The sequence below is a fragment of the Spermophilus citellus genome (genome assembly GCF_964194105.1).
Source record: "Spermophilus citellus genome assembly, chromosome: 15".
Taxonomy (NCBI): Eukaryota; Metazoa; Chordata; class Mammalia; order Rodentia; family Sciuridae; genus Spermophilus; species Spermophilus citellus.
In genome coordinates, this window is record NC_138195.1 from 53,511,928 (window position 1) to 53,512,227 (window position 300).

Below are 300 nucleotides of genomic sequence, written 5' to 3' on the forward strand. Positions count from 1 at the left end.
AAAAATAGTAACATCACACTAAATGGTCAAAGACTTAAAGCTTTTTCTATTAAGTCCCTCAAATCAGAAACAAAACAAGGATGTGCACTTTCAACACTTTTATTCAACATCATGCTGGAAGTTCCATCCAGATCAATTAAGAAAAACTGTGTGGGGAGGAGAGAGGCAGGACATACAAAGTGGAAAAGAATCAGGAATGTATAAAAATAAAGAATAAAATATAAAAATAAAGAATCACATATATTTAATATTTATAAAGGACATAATCTTGAATATAGAGAATCCTAAATCCGAGAGAGA